The sequence below is a fragment of the Crinia signifera genome, chromosome 6 (assembly GCF_055691185.1).
Source record: "Crinia signifera chromosome 6, ASM5569118v1, whole genome shotgun sequence".
NCBI lineage: Eukaryota > Metazoa > Chordata > Amphibia > Anura > Myobatrachidae > Crinia > Crinia signifera.
Genome location: NC_139222.1, coordinates 116,109,687 through 116,129,224, shown reverse-complemented (window position 1 = coordinate 116,129,224; position 19,538 = coordinate 116,109,687). Strand labels below are relative to the sequence as shown.

At 43.6% G+C, this 19,538-nt stretch overlaps 1 protein-coding gene and 1 pseudogene across 5 annotated transcripts in view; both read left to right on the top strand.

Moving 5' to 3' along the window:
* The window catches only part of LOC146008023 (uncharacterized protein C17orf113-like), a 294,190-nt gene that overhangs the window by 144,417 nt on the left and 130,235 nt on the right, over positions 1-19,538 (top strand). The gene's annotated exons all lie outside the window — the stretch shown is intronic.
* On the top strand, positions 1,804-11,207 carry LOC146007393 (piRNA biogenesis protein EXD1 pseudogene; annotated as a pseudogene).

The following is a 19,538-nucleotide window of genomic DNA, read 5'->3' as shown; positions in this document are numbered from 1 at the left end:
TTTCACAAGCGACCATTTTTCTTATGGGCAGCTGTGCTTATTTCTTTTGTACAGCACCGCAGCCCCTCAGGCAGCCGCAGCACTGATCACAGAGTGCCCGCTCTGGTGCAGCACGCTACAGCAGGCTACAGCGGGCAGGTGAGTTGGCGGTTGTGGCGCCGGTTGCGCAGCTCAGAGCCAGTGGTGCTGACATTTGGCTGGGAGGCTGCCGCCCCTAGGCATAGGCCGACACCCTAGGCAACTGCCTAGTATGCCTATGCCTAGGGCTGGCTCTGTCCACAGATCCATTCCTTTGGGACCTGATTCAGGCATTTATATGCACAAAAGTGGCCCGATATCCACTGGGGTTGCGATGTGTCTGAATGCATCAAAGTCATCTCGTATCGAAATAGCTGTCCTTGCCTTTATTCATGCATTAGGCATAAATAAAATAAGTGACAGATGTATCACATGCATAATGTAACTCGTTTATGTCCCTCCCTAGGCCTGATTCAGAGTCTCATGTGACACAGCTGCAATTTATTTGTACTGTACATGTGTCTGAAGGGGCCAGTGGGGCATTCACATGTATGAGTGTGGCATGGACGGTTTACGGTCGTTAGGTCGACACTATTAAGCTCGACATACATTGGGTCCACCACTGAAGGTCAACAGGCCTTGGGTCGACATGCCTAAGGTCAACAGGGTCAGAAGGGCGACACAACCATTAGGTCAACATTGGGAAGGTTGATAGTCAAAAATGACGACATGGGGTTTTTATGGATTTTTTGAGCTGACATGTACAGACAGGCGGTGTTTCATGCCCTACCATCCACTAGTGCCTGGAGGGAGAATATATTAGTTTATATTATTATATTATTAGTATAAAACCCCTGAGGATCTTAGGCATGTCGACCTTTGTCTGTGTTGACCTAAGGCCTGTCGATCTTCAGTGGTTGACCCGATGTATGTCAATCTTCATTTGACCTAATGACCCATACCTGCATGGACATGTAGTCACACTTCATTGTTTCGGATCTTCAGAAAACACTGAATATTAGGCAAATATAAATAGTTTCAGCAAGGGATGTGCATCGGGCACTTTTCTGAAACAGTTTTGGATCTGGATCTCGGGCAGTGTTTTGTATCTGGATCTGTACCAAAAGACCACTATTTTCGTGTTTTGTGTTTCCTGTTTTGGGTTTCGATAAAAAAAAAATGCAGATTTTTTTTTTTTTGCTCCTATGCTATTATTAACCTCAATATCATTAATTTCCACTCCTTTCCAGTCTATTCTGAACACCTTACAATATTGTTTTTAGGTCAAAAGGTTGCACCGAGGTAGCTGGATAACTATGCTAAGCCACACAATTGGGCAGCACAAACATGTTGCTTATCTAGGAGTGGCACTGCAGCAGCAGACAGTTCATTTTCATGAACATCATCTTCTCCACGTTTTGTGGAAGCAACCTTCTACACTGCTCACTGACAAGGTTCCCCGCTGCACTAAAAACGTTCAGAGTACACACTGGAGGGGGGACAACTCAGGTAAAATAGAGCCAGTATGACTTTGTACAGGGGCTTCCAAACCGCCTTTTTTATCCTGCCAGTACAGGTAAGGACTGTCTGACATGTCTACTTTGAGGCTGTCACCAAAGTAATCCTCCACCACAGTGATGGGAAGGTTTGGCATCGCAACCACCAACACCCTTTGACTCTCCTTGGGGATTTGTGATAAAATGTCTTTAGGGGGGTGCGGTTGTTTGCAGTTGCTGCCAGCGGTGTGTGCTGTGCTCGGTCCTGTGCCTGTAATACACGTTTAACATGGACGTAGTAACTGATACCAGCTTCCTAACGAAGGTCCTTGGGAAGAATATCAAATTTACAACCACCAATGGATGCTTTCAGGGCATGCCAATGAGTATTGATGCGATAAGTACAATCACTTTAAGAAAAGTTAAGGATTTAGCAACTGGGAAAGAAGTGCCTGGAACAAAAATCCTCTTTGGGCATACCATTCTGAAAGTGGAACCAAGAAGAATCGTCTGGTCCTTCAAGTCAAGAGCCAGAAAATACAGCTAATGAAAGAGATAAAACCTTATCACAAGAGAGCGTTGAAGATGCTGGGAAAACTGCCAGAAAAGTGAGAGAGCCTGATCTACCTGCACCGCATGGGATGCATGACAGTGTCCTACAGGCCATTAAACGGGCAGTTGAGGATGAAGATGCAGACTATGTTTTGATAGACCAGTTTCAGCCTATGCTTGGTCCTGCAAATCAACATCTACAGAGCCAGAAAGTCCTGAGCTTAGGTGCAGTGGGACTGAACTTGTGTCGCCATGGAAAGTTGTGCTGGCTGCAGGTGGCTGCTAAAACATGTGTTTATCTTTTTGATGTCCTTCTCTTGGGGCCTGGAGTTTTCAGAAACGGGCTACAAATGGTGCTTGAAAACAAAAACATTCTAAATGTGGTCCATGACTGTCGCTGGCTGGGGGAAGTCTCATCCCTTTTAAACAAAGGGTGTTTTTGGGGAACTGCACTATATACTCAGAGACGGTTTTTATATTAATTGGATATGTTAGGGGACATAACTGATTATAATTATTAGAATGGTTGTATATTTGACATCACCTGGCAACTTTGGCCCTATGAGGTCATGGGTTTTGTGTGTGATGCTCAGTGGTGCACCCCCGAGTTATAAAATGTCATATTCAAAGAAAAAAAAGAAGAAAAACTCGGGTGGGGGCACTCTAGGTCCCCTAACTGAAGTTATTCTATTAAGATGTATTTATTTGTTCATTTTCTCATTATTAATAATTTTTTTTTATGATTTTTTCTGCTGTGCACAAATTAATTTTTTTTTTTTTTAAACGTGAGCCTTTAACCCCTTCCCGACAATTGACGTACATTTACGTCATGGTCGGGAAGTACTTCCCGACACATGGCGTAAATGTACGTCATGGCTTGTAACTGTCACCGCGTCTATAGACGCGGTGACAGTTTCAACATGTCTGCTGTCCCTGACAGCAGACATGTCCGTGCATGCCCAGGGGGGGCTGCGATGCCGCCCCCCCGTCGGCGATCGCTGTGATTGGCTGTTCAGTGTGAACAGCCAATTACAGCGTTTTCTGTGTCACCGGCGAATAACGTTCGCCGGTGACACGCGATCGGAGGTGATTGGTGCTGTAAAGTACAGCACCAATCACCGCGGGGTGTAAGGGTGACACTGGTGTCACCCCACCTCACCCCGCCCGCCCCCAAAGGCCGTGATTGGTCCGTCGGACCGACGGACCAATCACAGCCATGGAGGGGGGTTTAAACTAACGGTGACTGCACTGCAGACGCCATTCCGGTCTGGAATTGCGTGCAGTGCGGTCACCGTGCCTAGCTGCCGCAGTATACTGACCTGAACCTTGCCAAATACTTACCTGATCTTGCCTGCTTCATCACTGCTTGTAGTGTGCTGGATGCTTCCTGGATCCTGTTACTTGTGACTTCCTGTGTTGTGAACTTGTGCTGCTGCAGTGTAATAGCGTTAGTTAGATAGAGAGAGATAGAGAGAGATAGCGTCAGAGAGTGCTATATTTTGTGCTGCTGCAGTGTGATATAGTTATAGATAGAGACATAGAGAGAGAGAGATAGAGAGAGATAGAGAGAGATAGAGAGAGATAGAGAGAGATAGAGAGAGATAGAGAGAGATAGAGAGAGAGATAGAGAGAGATAGAGAGGCCTAGTGACAGAGAGTGCTATATTTTGTGCTGCTGCAGTGTGATAGTTATAGATAGAGAGATAGAGAGAGATAGAGAGAGAGAGATAGAGATAGTGACAGATTGTGCTATATATTTTTTATATAACTGACTGCTGCCCCCCCTTTTGTGCTGATCAGTATAAATTAACTGATCAGCAACTTTTTGGGGGTGCAGAGGTTTTTTTTTTTTTATATATATACCTGCCAGTTGCACTGTCAGTTGCACCAAAGGTTGTGCACCTGCTGCCCCTCACTGGTAATCAGTGTCGCATCACTGATCACCTTTTTTTTTTTTGTGTGTGCTGTGGGGTCTTTTTTTAATTTTTTTTTACACACACTGTGATTTTGTGGGTGTCCTGTGGCCGCTGTGCGCTGATCAGTGACGTACATCACTGATCATCTTTTTCGGCACAGGGTTGATCTATTTTTTTTTTTTTTTGATCAAATTCCTGTTGCCTTTGAGCGCTGTTCAGTGACGGACGTTACTGACCAACATCTGTGCTCAATTTTTGGCGCAGGACCTTTTTTTTTTTTTTTTAACCCCTTCAATTTTTTTTTTTTTAACCCCTTCAATTTTTTTTTTTAACCCCTTCAATTTTTTCTTTTTTTTTAACCCCTTCAATTTTTTTTTTTTTGTATAAAGTATTTTTTTTTTCTGCACTACATACACACTACACACTACATACCCCCCGGGTTGAAATAAAGTTTGTACACCCCCCTACACTATACACGTGTTGAAACATTTCACTACCAGTAACACAAAAAAAAAAATGGCATCCCAAATGTCATCCCAAATGTCATCCCAGTCATCCAGAAGAATGTATTCAGCGGAGGAGGCATATGCCATGCTTGCTTCTGACTCTGACACAGCCAGTGATGCAAGCGGGGAATTTGAAGGATTCGCCTTAAGCTCCTCTTCCTCCTCTGGTGATGAGGGACCCCCTCAAAGACGCCCCCGTAGAGCAGCTGAGACCCCCCCCCCAATAATTGATCTCGTATGGACCCCACCACCAGACAATTTTGAGCCCCAGGTTCCTGAGTTTTTGGCCATGCCAGGAATCCAATTTGATTCCACAGGTCTCAGAGAAATTGACTTTTTCAAATTATTTTTCTCTGATGATTTTATAAATTTATATGCCCAGCAGTTTATTGCTCAAAACCCCACGTCATCATTTGCTAGGTGGACCCCTGTAGATGCAGTAGAGATGATGACGTTTTGGGGTCTGGTGTTTCATATGGGCATAGTAAAAAAGCCAGAAATTAGGCAATATTGGAGTACAGATGTTCTGTACAGCACCCCATTTTACCGTATGGCCATGCCCCGGGCTCGATTTGAGACGATCCTTAAATTTTTGCATTACAACGATAATGCACAGTGCCCACCCAGAGATGATCCCACCTTTGACCGGCTATTCAAAGTCAGGCCGGTCATTGATCATTTCAGTGCCAAATTTGAAGACATGTACATCCCAGATAAATTCATTTGCATAGACGAGTCCCTTATACATTTTAAAGGAAGGGTTAAATTCCGCCAGTACCTTCCCAGTAAGAGGGCAAGGTATGGCATAAAAATGTATAAGCTGTGTGAAAGCACCTCAGGGTACACTCACAGGTTTAGGGTATATGAAGGGAAGGATTCAAGAATTGAACCGCCAGAACGCCCCCCCTCCCTCGTAGGTGTTAGTGGAAAAATTGTCTGGGATTTAGTGCACCCCTTCCTGGATAAAGGTTATCACCTCTATGTGGATAACTTTTACACCAGCATCCCCCTGTTTAAGGCCCTTGGTTCAAGAGGTACAGCAGCTTGCGGTACTGTGCGCAAGAACCAAAGAGGCCTCCCAAAAACGCACATTGCCCAAGTAATGAGAAGGGGTGAAAGCAGGGGAATATGCACCGAAAATATGTTGTTGGTCAAATATAAGGACAAGAGGGATGTCCTTATACTGACAACAATTCACGGAGACAGTACCACCTCCGTCCCTGTACGAGGTACCAGTACCCACACCTCAAAACCTAATTGTATCCTGGATTACAATAGGTACATGGGCGGAGTTGATCTTTCAGATCAGGTACTGAAGCCGTACAGTGCCCTGCGGAAAACAAAAATCTGGTACAAGAAGCTGGCCGTGTATATCATCCAGATGGCACTGTATAACGCTTACGTGCTATTCCGTTCTACCGGCCAGAGGGGGACATTTATGCACTTTCAAGAGGAAGTCATAAAGGGCCTAATATTTGGGAACCAGCAGGCAGAGGGCCCCAGTACTTCTAGTACTGGCCCCCGTATTGTACCAGGGCAGCATTTTCCTGATGAAATCCCCTCCACTGGAAAAAAGGGCAGGACACAAAAAAGGTGCAAAGTTTGCTATAAAAAGGGAATAAGAAAGCAAACTATTTTCCAGTGTGACACTTGCCCCGACAAACCCGGCCTATGTATAAAGGAGTGTTTTAAAATATACCACACATCTATGGATTATTAGGTTCATAATTTCACCGTGCTTCGGGGGTCTTGCTAATGCCACATAGCACCCACCATTCATTCCACCAGAATCTGAGCCGCAAAATCCAAAAATCACTCCTTCCCTTCTGAGTCCTGCCATGCACCCAACTGGTATTTTTTGGTCACATGTGAGGCATTGCCGTACTCGGGAGAAATTGGGGCACAGATTTTGGGGTGCTTTTTCTCCTTCATACCTTCTGAAAATGAAAAATTTTGAGCCAGAACTGCATTTTTGTGTAAAAAAATTTAATTTTTCATTTTCACTGCCCACTTGTATCAAAATTGGTGAAACCCCTGGGGGTTTGAAATGTACACTATACCCCTAGATGAATTCCCTGAGGGGTGTAGTTTGCAAAATGGGGTCACTTGTGGGGGGGTTCCACTGTATTGGTGCTTTGGGGGTCTTGCTAATGCGACATAGCACCCACCATCATTCCACCAGAATTTGTGCTGCAAAATCCAAATATCACTCCTTCCCTTCTGAGTCCTGCCACTTTTTGGTCACACATGAGGCATTGCCGTACTCGGGAGAAATTGGGGCACAGATTTTGGGGTGCTTTGTCTCCTTCATTCCTTCTGAAAATGAAAAATTTTGAGCCAGAACTGCATTTTTGTGTAAAAAAATGTAATTTTTCATTTTCACTGCCCACTTGTATCAAAATTGGTGAAACCCCTGGGGGTTTGAAATGTACACTATACCCCTAGATGAATTCCCTGAGGGGTGTACTTTGCAAAATGGGGTGACTTGTGGGGGGGTTCCACTGTATTGGTGCAACATAGCACCCACCATTCATTCCACCAAAATCTGTGCTGCAAAATCCAAAAATCACTCCTTCCCTTCTGAGTCCTGCCATGCACCCAACTGGTATTTTTTGGTCACATGTGAGGCATTGCCGTACTCGGGAGAAATTGGGGCACAGATTTTGGGGTGCTTTTTCTCCTTCATACCTTCTGAAAATGAAAAATTTTGAGCCAGAACTGCATTTTTGTGTAAAAAATGTAATTTTTCATTTTCACTGCCCACTTGTATCAAAATTGGTGAAACCCCTGGGGGTTTGAAATGTACACTATACCCCTAGATGAATTCCCTGAGGGGTGTAGTTTGCAAAATGGGGTCACTTGTGGGGGGGTTCCACTGTATTGGTGCTTGGGGGGTCTTGCTAATGCGACATAGCACCCACCAAAATTCCACCAGAATCTGAGCTGCAAAATCCAAAAATCACTCCTTCCCTTCTGAGTCCTGCCATGCACCCAAATGGTATTTTTTGGTCACATGTGAGGCATTGCCGTACTCGGGAGAAATTGGGGCACAGATTTTGGGGTGCTTTTTCTCCTTCATACCTTCTGAAAATGAAAAATTTTGAGCCAGAACTGCATTTTTGTGTAAAAAAATGTAATTTTTCATTTTCACTGCCCACTTGTATCAAAATTGGTGAAACCCCTGGGGGTTTGAAATGTACACTATACCCCTAGATGAATTCCCTGAGGGGTGTAGTTTGCAAAATGGGGTCACTTGTGGGGGGGTTCCACTGTATTGGTGCTTGGGGGGTCTTGCTAATGCGACATAGCACCCACCAAAATTCCACCAGAATCTGAGCTGCAAAATCCAAAAATCACTCCTTCCCTTCTGAGTCCTGCCATGCACCCAACTGGTATTTTTTGGTCACATGTGAGGCATTGCCGTACTCGGGAGAAATTGGGGCACATATTTTGGGGTGCTTTTTCTCCTTCATACCTTCTGAAAATGAAAAATTTTGAGCCAGAACTGCATTTTTGTGTAAAAAATGTAATTTTTCATTTTCACTGCCCACTTGTATCAAAATTGGTGAAACCCCTGGGGGTTTGAAATGTACACTATACCCCTAGATGAATTCCCTGAGGGGTGTAGTTTGCAAAATGGGGTCACTTGTGGGGGGGTTCCACTGTATTGGTGCTTGGGGGGTCTTGCTAATGCGACATAGCACCCACCAAAATTCCACCAGAATCTGAGCTGCAAAATCCAAAAATCACTCCTTCCCTTCTGAGTCCTGCCATGCACCCAACTGGTATTTTTTGGTCACATGTGAGGCATTGCCGTACTCGGGAGAAATTGGGGCACATATTTTGGGGTGCTTTTTCTCCTTCATACCTTCTGAAAATGAAAAATTTTGAGCCAGAACTGCATTTTTGTGTAAAAAAATGTAATTTTTCATTTTCACTGCCCACTTGTATCAAAATTGGTGAAACCCCTGGGGGTTTGAAATGTACACTATACCTCTAGATGAATTCCCTGAGGGGTGTACTTTGCAAAATGGGGTGACTTGTGGGGGGGTTCCACTGTATTGGTGCAACATAGCACCCACCATTCATTCCACCAAAATCTGTGCTGCAAAATCCAAAAATCACTCCTTCCCTTCTGAGTCCTGCCATGCACCCAACTGGTATTTTTTGGTCACATGTGAGGCATTGCCGTACTCGGGAGAAATTGGGGCACAGATTTTGGGGTGCTTTGTCTCCTTCATACCTTCTGAAAATGACAAATTTGGAGCCAGAACTGCATTTTTGTGTAAAAAAAATAATTTTTCATTTTCACTGCCCAGTTGTACCACAATTGGTGAAACCCCTGGGGGTTTGAAATGTACACTATACCCCTAGATGAATTCCCTGAGGGGTGTAGTTTGCAAAATGGGGTCACTTGTGGGGGGGTTCCTAACTTTTAGCATCTTATGGTGCCTAGAAACCTACATGGTGCCTAAAAAATAATCTCATAAAAAGGAGGCTCCAAAATCAAGTAGGTGCTCCTTCTATTATGAAGCCTGTGGTTTGGTCAACGTGCACACTAGGGCCACATATAGGATATTTATGAAAACAAAAGAATTGGGGGAATCAATTTTTAGTCACATTTCTCTAGTAAAATGTACTGTGTTCCTTAGAAAAATGTATTAAAATTGCAAATCTGCAAAAAAAATGAAATTTTGAAATTCCACCTACACTTTGTTTTAATTCCTGTGAAACACCTAAAGGGTTAACAAACTTCCAAAATGCTGTTTTGAATACTGTGAGGGGTGCAGTTTTTGAAATGGTATCATTTATGGGGGTGTCTCACATACAAGTCCCTCAAAGTCACATCAGAACTGAACTGGTCCCTAAAAAAATCAGTGTTTGAAATTTTCTTGAAAATTTGAGAATTTGCTATTCATATTGTAAGCCTCCTAGTGTCCAAAAAAATTAAAAGGAAGTTGAAATAATGATGGAAACATGAAGTAGACATATGGTCTATGTTAGTTATTAACTATTTTGAGTGGTATGATTATTTGTCTCACAAGCAGAAAATTTAACATTTTGCAAATTGCAAAATTTTCCATTTTTTCACGACATTTTGGTATTTTTCACAAAAAAACACAGACTGTATCGACCTAAATTTACCACTAATTTGAAGTACAATGTGTCACGAAAAAACAATCTCAAAATCACTGGGATAAGTAAAAGCAAAAAAAAGTTATCCCCACTTAAGTGAGACATGTCAGATTTGAAAAAAAGGGCTCTGTCAGGAACGCAAAAACTGGCTCTGTCAGGAAGGGGTTAAAAAGACCTATAATCTACATATTGCTGTGTAGAAAGAATTTTTGCAAGGTCCCTGCGATTTTATAAGGTTGATTAGTCAGATACTGGTATATCTGATTAGTGTATATTTGTCTGTTTGATAATTATCGATGTTATATCGATAGATAGAGAAAATTGACCATCATGTAACCCTATCAACAATACACCATAGATGTTGTGGGTATTTCACTCAATTAAGTAGTGATAAGTGTCTAATCATTGGTCAAAAACAAATTCTTAATATACCAACAAACAAAGTATTTACACCAATTCTATATACATATATACAGATGTGCAAATGTTATCCACATTTATCTCGGTCCTCTCCTTGTGGCTGTTAATATTAACAGTGCCCTGGTAATATTATATGCTATTCAGTGTGTATGATAATAACAATGCCCTGCAGATATGAAAAGATCATATGGAACAGCATCACCAATCAGGTTATAGTACTCATTCATACTGCAACATTGTGTCACTTTCAGCAGATTTTCTAACAAAATTTTATCACTTCGCCTCAGTGTTCCACAATTGAAACTATGTAGCCTTTAAACATCCCTATAGATACATGAGTTAGACATGATTGTATTGTAAAGCGTTCAAAGCGCTAAATCAAAGGTTTTTAAGGCAACGATTATATACTGTTCAGTGTGTATAATGATAGCTATACCGTGCAGTCATGAAATAAAAGAAAGTCTAATCAACCTTATAAAATCGCAGGGACCTTGCAAAAATTCTTTCTACCGCAGCAATATCTAGATTATAGGTCTTTTTAAAGGCTCACGTTTAAAAAAAATGTTTTTAAAATTTTAAAAATGAATTTGTGCACAGCAGAAAAAATCATAAAAAAAATATTAATAATGAGAAAATGAACAAATAAATACATCTTAATAGAATAACTTCAGTTAGGGGACCTAGAGTGCACCAATATGGGGTGGTTCTGCAATGTCTTTGATACACAGGTAGGAGATGTATACCTGTTCTTCATGGAAACCGGGGGCTTCCCTCCTAATCGTACGTGTTCACTTAAGGAATGTTTGACTAGACATCACAACATGCTGTCTTCACAAGTTTCATTCCTGACTTACAAGCAAACTTTAATAAAGGATAACCCCCGATATATGGCTTGATCGTCCAATGTCTAAAAATTTGCTGAAAGAATTGGCTCTGGAAGTCTTACACCACTTGGCTCTGCGCCTATCTCTGTTGGATACCATGTTGGCTGATTTTACATTATTGGTTGATGGGTATTTAAATACGTATAGCCAAGGAGCAGTGGATGATTTGGGCCGCACTGAGATCTGTTTCAAGCTTCCAAATGAAATTCAGAAACTTTGTGTTCTCCAGCAAGTTAGGCGAGACTTACAAGCTGACTTACAAGCAAAGTCTACACATTAGCAGCTTTCTGTTTTCCAGCAAGTTAGGTGAGAGGAAGCAATACACGAATACATTGTGAATGGCCAAGGGTTTCTTACCGGGTGGAAAAGACAAGCCAATGAATGCACCGAGGAAGCTGGATTTGACTGTCATCAGTGGGATTGCTGAGCTCTGTGATTATTACCAACCGTCTCGCAATACATTGCCAAAGCAAGAAGTGGAGTGCAAACAGTTGTATGCAATTCAAGACGATTCCACTTATCTTACATATTATTGACTCTCAGCAGTGGGATTAATGAATAGTGATGCAAGATGGAATTGTCCTTGGGCCCGCCCACCCACCCTTATGTTGCAGAAATAGGACATGCACATGTTAGCTGATTTTGCATCATTGGGTGATAGGTATTTAAATACATATAGTCAAGGAGCAGCGGATGATTTGGGCAGCACTGAGATCTGCTCAGAGCTTCCAAAAGAAATTCAGCAACTTTGTGTTTTCCATCAAGTTAGGCGAGACTTACTTAAGTCAGTAACCCTTATTGTCCAAAAAAAGGAGATTGATTATTTTGCAGCACCGATTTTTTTGCAGCACCGGTGTGCACGCAGGTGAGGAGAGACCTGTAGTACCCTCTCCCAGCTAACAGTCACACAGCAGCAGACATAGAAATTTTTTAAAGGATTATTAATAAGTCAGTATATTTATTATCCCCTTTATTCTAAAATAAAAATGATATTTTGCTGTTTGCACTGACGTGTGGCCTGTACAGGTGAGGTGAGACTTGTAGTACCCTGTTCCAGCTTAGTCACACAGAAGCAGACACAGAAAAAATTGAAAAGGATTGTATTATTAAGGAATGCGGTGGTATAAACTGGGAGTGGGACTGGAGGACAGGTAAATCAATCTATAGGAGGCACAGGCACAGACTACAGGGATAAATATATAATACACAGCACAGCACAGACTCTGTCAGTGTACCACCACACTACACTACACTACACTACACTAACACAGTCCGACTCAGCAGGTGGTCACTATCAGCAGTGTAGAACTACTACACTACGCAGGTTGAACTTGTCACTATCAGCAGACAGCAGTCTAGTAATTAAAAGTACTACACCACTATTAGTATCAGCAGTGTAGTAGTTAAAACTACTACACCATGCAGGTTGCACAGTGGGCTGGGAGAGTGAGCACGTGGGTGGGCACCAGGGAAGACAGCCAGACGTGCACACTGTTCAATCTCCTAGACTGGAGTGAACATGGTGCCTGCCTGGCTGTCCTTATATACATATAGTGACGTTGTTCGGATCTCGCGAGATCCGACAGCGAGAACTCGCGGGCGCCGGAAAGGTGCACTTCGAGTCTGATCGGGAAACCCCGAACAGGCTCGTGAACACATTCAGATAGGGGGGTGTTCAGGGGTGTCCGGATTCCCAAAATCCGGTTGCGCTTATCTCTAGTTTCAGCTTAGGCCTTGTTAAAAATACAGGCCTGTTCACAACAGGATGTCAGGATGCCGGTGTTTAATATAACAACGCCAGCATCCCGACTGTTGTCAAAACAATGGCACTGGAACTATGCCGACGCCAGAATACCAACAGCCAGCATCCCAATTGATGAGTGTACCGGACACGTTAGGGGACATTAGCTTTAGGCACTACTGGGAGGCCGCCGCCTCCTCTAGCATCCTCAAAAATTGTCTGCTGTATGGGGGCAGACATTTTTTGAAGGTCCATTGAAGGTCCATTTTCAATAGCAGGAGCCAGGAGGAGAGCTGGGACCGCAGAAAAGTAAATCTGTGGTCAAGGCCAGAGAGGCGACAGATCCTGGCAACGGCGTAACAATAGCCCCGCGCCCGGATTATCTCAGTGCCTCACCGCTACCGCGGGGTCTGCGGCGCTATAGTTACACCACTGCTACCCCCTATTGTGATTCTCTCCTTCAATATGCTGGCGTCTGTATTTTGACTGCCGGCATCCTGACTGCCAGTCATACATATGTATCCAGTCTACAAGATAGTATAAGCAACAAAGCTTATCTGCACATAACATTGATTCTGCTCTATGTTTATTCCAAGCATTGTATAATACCTCTCTGTGCATTCATTCCAGATTGTTGTAATGTTCTCAGCTTTTCTGCCACCATCTTAATACGTAATTAATGTGAATATGCCTCACTACTCTGTGACTTGAAATTAATGCATCTGATTCTCAATCAAGCTGCTTGTCCTGGTCTCAAATTAGCTGCTAGTGGCTTCTCTTTTATTAAATAACAGTTACTGATTTCAGGTCGCAGTTTATTTTTTCCTCTCTTCCAACCCTTCTCTTGTCATTGTCCACAACTGCTATATATATATCTAATCGGATATTTAATCAGCTTACTGTAGTTTGACCTAATAAAATCAATGATTTTCTAACTGCCACATGTAAACCTGTGCCTTTCTCGACAAGTGCAGTGACGGAACATTGGGTGCTTTAACCCTTTGAGTGCCGAGTGAATTTTTCAAAATAGGTGTGAAAATTGCCAAGCAAACATTTTTATTTATTATAATGACCTGTAATGTTTATAGGAAATACAAAACCGTATTTCTTTGCATTTATATAACAAATTTGAGCGAAGCTGGCATTTTTAGCGGATATTTTGAACATCTCTCACAGATGTTGGCACTCAAAGGGTTAAAAACTCTATTCTGGGTCTGGTTGCCAGGATTACATTTAATAATAATAGTAATAGATCCCAGTGCACTTTTCTTACTATGGTTCTCCATGTACAATAGTGAGAGTTTTATCTATAGAATATGCAATTGAGCTAATTTATTATTACATAAAATAATTAAATTGATCATGTTAGATTTGTATTTGGCAAAGGAGAAATATAACAAAGTGAGCAAGCCATGGGACATACAGTAATAGTTTGGTGAACTTGAAATCATGGTGAAGATGACCTCCTTTCATTTACCTCTCAGTGACACTAATGTTAGTGCGTTATATTGGTGAACATTTTCAGGAGGCAACCTACAGTATATAAGAAAACAATTTTCTGTAAATCAACGGAGACGTCTTTCATCACCACAGGACACATAGTCGCGCAGACTGTGATATTGTATTCTGTATGCCGTGTCACACAATTATGTGGTCATGGGTACAGAATTACTAAAGGCTGGTTTTGCAAAATCACAATTATTTTAGGTGCTTTGATGTGCAGTTTGTAAATGTGAGATATACTAAAGGCTAAACACCATATCTGAGCATAACAATTAAAAAAATGCTAAAAGACTAAAACCCCTGGCATTACTGAAATAATATGCAGTTTGAACTATATTGCCTATAAGAATGTGCTACACTACATTGCGCCCTGCCCTTTGGTCCCCACATGTGATGATGGGATGCAGTTAAAATCCCGGCGGTCGGGATCCCGGCGTTCAGAATCCCGACGCCGGAATCCCGACCGCCGAAATCCCGACACATTCTACCTCCGTGGGTGTCCACGACACCCCTGGAGGGAGAATAAATAAGTGTGCCGAGCGTAGCGAGGCACCGGGCCCGGTGATCCGCGTCCCCCCCCCTTGTCGGCATTTCGGCTGTCGGGATTCTGGCGTCGGGATTCTGAACGCCGGGATCCCGACCGCCGGGATTCAGTACTGAATCCGTGATGATAACTGGTGTAATGCTGAGTAGTGCTGGGTCTCTTTCATTAAAAATAACCCATGGGTATTAGGGCATAGCTGCCTACCCTCCTGCATTCTGCAGGAGACTCCCTGAAATAACAGCAATCTCCCTCTCCCCTTCATTAGTCTAGCAATCTCCCTCATTTCACCTAGCCCACATAACACTGTTACATTTTTTGGGAAAAAAGGAATGAGAGACAGATACATTTACATTGAACCATCAGCACCATTTCCCAGCATTTATAGTAGCTCTTACTAACTGCTTTGGGGCTCATCTACATTTGGATATGTAATTATAAAAGATTCCTCTCAGATGTAGCAGTACACACCCACGCTTCTAGGTGCCATGTTCACAATCTTTTTCACAATCTCACCATATATGGAACTAGACACGCCCTATGGGAGGAGCATGACACATCCCCTTAATGGAGCGCTTTGCAAAATTCTATTACCAAATATAATCTCCCTGAAACTAGTTTTCAAAAGTAGGCAAGTATGTGAGGCAAGGGTGATACATCTGCCGGCATGAAGTCCCATGATTTCTCTTGCATGCTGGTACTTTCAGAACTATGAGCTGCAGCATACCCATGGATGCAATTAAATACTGACACTTGTACTGCAACAAGTGTGCCCTTTGAATGTTGCCCCCATTAACCATTTAGCAGTGCCATTATACTGTACAAAATAATAGGGTGCCCAAAGTTTTGTTTTTACTAAAAATGCACACTGGATGAAATGGATCACTCACAAAGATCCCCCGATGCCAAATGAGTTAATGTTCTGTGAACTCGACTACACACATAGATATACAACCCACCAGCCTCATACACTGCTCAGCCAATAGGCTGCAATTTGAGTCTGGCTGCTCGTGTGCAGCAGCGAAACCACTGGATATTAAATCTCCTCTAATAAGTGTGCCTGAGATGTCAGAGCTATACTACTGTACATACATAATTATGGAATGCACAGGATTTTTCTAGAACATGTCCTTTTAGGGGGGAAAAACGGTACTTGTGTATTATCTGGGCGCCCAAGATTTCCATCGTACAACATAGTTTTGATCGCAACGCATCACATGTGATCCAATTGCATGCGATGCGACCAAATTGGACCCGATTTTTAATTGTACAGGCACCCTGATGGGTGATTACTATGTAAAATGCACCTCCATTGTTAACGCCACCCCCACTATCAACGCCCACCCGAAGCGTGGTGAGCACAGCGAGCCCGCGGGGGACGGCGGTACGCGTCCTCCAACCTTTTCATACCCCACTATCCACGTCGGCGAGTCACTGAGCCCGAAGCATGGCGAGGGGACCCGGATTACATGTGAAGTAATCCGGGTCCCCTCGGGGGCTCGCTGCGGTCGCCATGGTTCGGGCTCGGTGGCTCGCTGCGCTCGCCACACTATCTAAAGTCAACTGCACACCGACGTGGATAGTGGGGGTATGAAAAGGTCGGAGGACGCGTACCGCCGCCCCCCGCAGACTCGCTGTGCACGCCACGCTTCGGGTGGGCGTTGATAGTGGGGGTGGCGTTAACAATGGGGGTGCATTTTACATAGTAATCACCCATCAGGGTGCCTGTACAATTTAATATCGCATCACATGCCATTTGTAATGGTATGCAATGCGATATTTTATCGCACACTGTGCGGGTCTGTGCGCCCGGAAATCGGGTCCCATCGCATACCTTAATTAGTGGTATGCGATGCGATGCGATTTGATGCGATGGGAGCCCAGATAATACACAAGTACCAAAAACACTAATGTAATCAAATTGCTATAAAGTATAGATAACCCTTTGAGAGCCAAGTGAATTTGTCAAAATACAGTAGGTGTGAAAATTGGCAAGCAAACATTTGTATTCACCTGTAATGTTTTCCTTATAAAGGAAATATCTTCTTTTACACAGCATTTTTCATTTGAATTTATACGTGAGCGATGCTGGCGTTTTTAGCAGATATTTTGAACATCTCCCACAGAGGGTTAACCATTTCCATTTGTTTTGCAGTTATCTGCTGGACTAGCTTCATCCCCTTAGTCCGGACTGTACTCCCAATACATGATGACTTATTTTGTCTTATAGACGTCAGAGTATGATAGACAGACAATAGATATTGGTAAAGATGTTAATACAGGTAAAGATAAATGTGCAGGCTGTGTAGTATCTGAATGGGGTGGGCATTTCTGTTCATCTGGAGAGACCTGTCATCTTGATTTGCTGTTGGTTTGGGAAGCTATCTTATGTGTGGAGACAGTAAATCAAAAGCAATATAAGCATGTCTTCTGAAAAGCTGATCCGTGATATCAACTGTGTCATGATGTGGGTAGTCATTTTATCATGGAACGGACAATTGTCTAAGATTTAACACACTAGCCTTCATTTACAGTTAAAACTGTAAAGCCTGTATGAAACACAGTGTAAAAGTGAGTCAGGAGGAAGCGTCACGACAGCTGCAGATCGTCAACAGTTTAAATATATATCGTTAATGATCAAACTACCAAACGAAGCACAATATATCCTTCGGTCATTTGTTCACAGTGTGTGCGCACTATGGGCCTGATTCACACTGGCTTGCTAGCAAGCACCTTAATGCTGCTCCGCCAAATGGCCACCCCACACCCGTCCACACTGCATATATCCCAGGGTTGCCGACTTTTAAAAAATCCTCTCCGGGAGAAGCCCGGAGAGGAATCTTGCACTACGAGTTTTGGGGGCGGGGCTTAACTGTGACGTCATTAAGCCCCACCCCATCACGACAAATAGGCAAAATAACTGATCTCCATGGAGGGGGCGGGGCTAAAACGACACGATTGAGCCGTTTTAGCTCCGCCCCCTCCCCTGAGACCCGCGGATTGCGGCATATAAATGCTCAGTGGGGGTCCCCCTGATTCCGGGAGGGTTGCCCACCCTTCCGGGGGCCGGGAGGAAGGACCCGATTTTCAGGAGACTCCCGCAAATTCCGGGAGGGTCGGCAACCCTGATATATCCCCATGCTAGCATGCGAAGAGATTCACTTTCAAATGTGGCCGCTAGCAGGAGAAATCATTCGATGGTCACTCGCCATCGAATGATTTTTCCTGCCTTTGGTAATAAAAGTGAGTCTCAACTGATTTTTATTACAGCTGCTGATCACCAGAGACAGGGCGGGCGTTAGCGGCCTGCCCAGAGCAGGGAATGCCACACGTGTGGGACACCCATAACACAGTGGCTGCCCTCTGGCCGCTCCCCTCACTCCCCTACACATGCGAACGCCTCGGCAAGTGTGATACTTGACTTCGCACAGGGGGTCTGCACTTGTGCAAAAATGCCCCCCACCATCAGAGCCAATGTGAATCAGGCCCTATATCCTTTATCCATCAGAATGATCGCGGCATCATTTACACATTGTCTTGTCAGTGCATAAACAGCTTTACAGTACTATTGTTCTATTACCACCAGGGCATTGCCGGGAGCCACTTAGCATGTGTATGCTGGTATTGCATGTGCAATGGAACTGGATGTCTGATAAAAATGAAATAAGTAATATTTTAATTTAAAACAACCAGAAAAACAATAAAACTTTTTTTTCTAATGCCCCTGCACTGCTTTTATCATCAGTGATGGGAGGACATTGGCAGTAGTTCCACCCCTCCTGCCACATTACTGATCTTAATTGCGTCCAAGCACACAGTATCGGATCTTCCCAAGCACCATTGGCCACTGCATGACTGCACAATAACTACCAAGAGGCAAGGAAATCTCCGTCCTCTACCTCTTCCCTTCCCTGAAACAGCATCAACACACCAGCAATGGGAGAAATGGAAGCTGACACTGATCCAACCATCACTGCACATGCGCAGTATGGGTTCAACATATGCGTAAAGTACTGGACAGCGGTACTTTACTGCATGAGCCGCTACTCCATACACATAAAAATGAGGGCCATAATGAGCAAGCCTTCAGTGTGCACTCAAACAGAGAGAATGGCCAGAGAGAATTCCTTTCCGGGAGAACAGACTAGACCAGTGGTTCTCAAACTGTGGGTCCCGACCATCTCAGGCTGATGACTTTTCTAATCTCAGTCAGTGATTCAAGGAGTCTGAAATATCTGTTGAATTGTCTGTTATTTTAGACTCAACACATGATTTTGTGCCTCCAAAAAGCTGCCATGTATGTGCTGTCTGCTGACTACACATGTGATGTGATGACCTTATGCAGTAACTTGCTGGGGTCCTATCATTATTTTTATTATCTATTGGGGTCCCAGAGCAAAATAGTTTGAGGATCCTTGGACTAGACACTACTCGTGTCTCCAAGCCCCGCCCTTATAACACTCAAACCCTGCAATTCACGGGTCCGCTGATTGGGGGCGGGACTAAAAAGTGTACAAAATTACACTGTCCGTGTCATTTAGGCCCTGCCCCCTCAATGCTGACCTGTGAAATCCTTTTTTCGTTTCAATGGGGAAGGCTGCCAGGGGATGCAAGAGACTTGCCCACCTTCCCCGGGGGCTGGGAGGGGGGCCCTATTTTCGGGATCCTCCCGGCCATTCTGGGAGGGTAGTATGTTAGTAAATTATGTCATGTGCATGATTACAGAAGTCTTTGAAATGTGGACATTTTCACCCAAATATCACAAATATGAATCACCACATCCACCACACTTGCTACTTAAACTTCCATTCTGTAATCTCACAGAG